Genomic DNA, 810 nt, shown 5'->3' on the forward strand with positions numbered 1-810 from the left:
TGCTCTCTTATTTCCAAATTTTGCCCACCATGACTTGATGTAACTGGAAAATAGGAGGTGGTACCTGTTCAGAGAGAGTGGGCTGAGACTGGCATGGATTGTGACATCTGTAGGTCTTGTGTGGGGCTCCTCCTCCCCTAAACCCCAGCTTTTTCCATTTGGGTGGTCCTGTTGGTGCACAATGCAGATGCCTGGGTGTGCTGGGCATCAAGTTTTGTTGGTTAGGCAGTGGGATCCATGAAAAAAAGAAACTGTGCTCCCCGGGGTCAGCGTCTCTAGGCTGAGCCCTCTGGTCTCTGATTCTGGAATCAGCAGTGCTCCATCTGCATAGCACAGCAAATAAACTAATATAACTTAAGTAGAAGTCTATGCCTGCTTCAGGCCTTTCCTTGGCCCAGCAGAGTTTTCTGACTGGCTTTCCTCAGGCAGCCTGAGCCCTTCAGGGCTTGCACCATGTGTGGACTCCATCCAAATAGTCTAGTTCATCCTGGGCCAGACCCCTTTGAGTAGTGTGGGGCTAGGGGCTCTGTGAACCCTGGTGTAGCCCCTTAGGTACCTGACCTCCCTCAGTAGTTCAGTGGTCAGGCTTCCATCTGGAGAGCTGACAAAGTCTCAGTCCTTGGCTCCTGGTCTTTGACTTTGGCTTCCGGGAAGGAATGCTGTGTGCTGCGCTCATGCTCCCTGCCATCCTGAGGTTGGTGAAGCCTTGCGTCGGGAATTCCGGGTTGTCCAGAGTCAATCCAAACCCCTGTTTGCCCCCATGTGCTCTGTTCCTGCTTCCAGGTGCCCGGAGCCCCAGAGGAGCTCATT

This window comes from Alligator sinensis, unplaced genomic scaffold (assembly GCF_000455745.1).
Source record: "Alligator sinensis unplaced genomic scaffold, ASM45574v1 scaffold58_2, whole genome shotgun sequence".
NCBI classification, from domain to species: domain Eukaryota; kingdom Metazoa; phylum Chordata; order Crocodylia; family Alligatoridae; genus Alligator; species Alligator sinensis.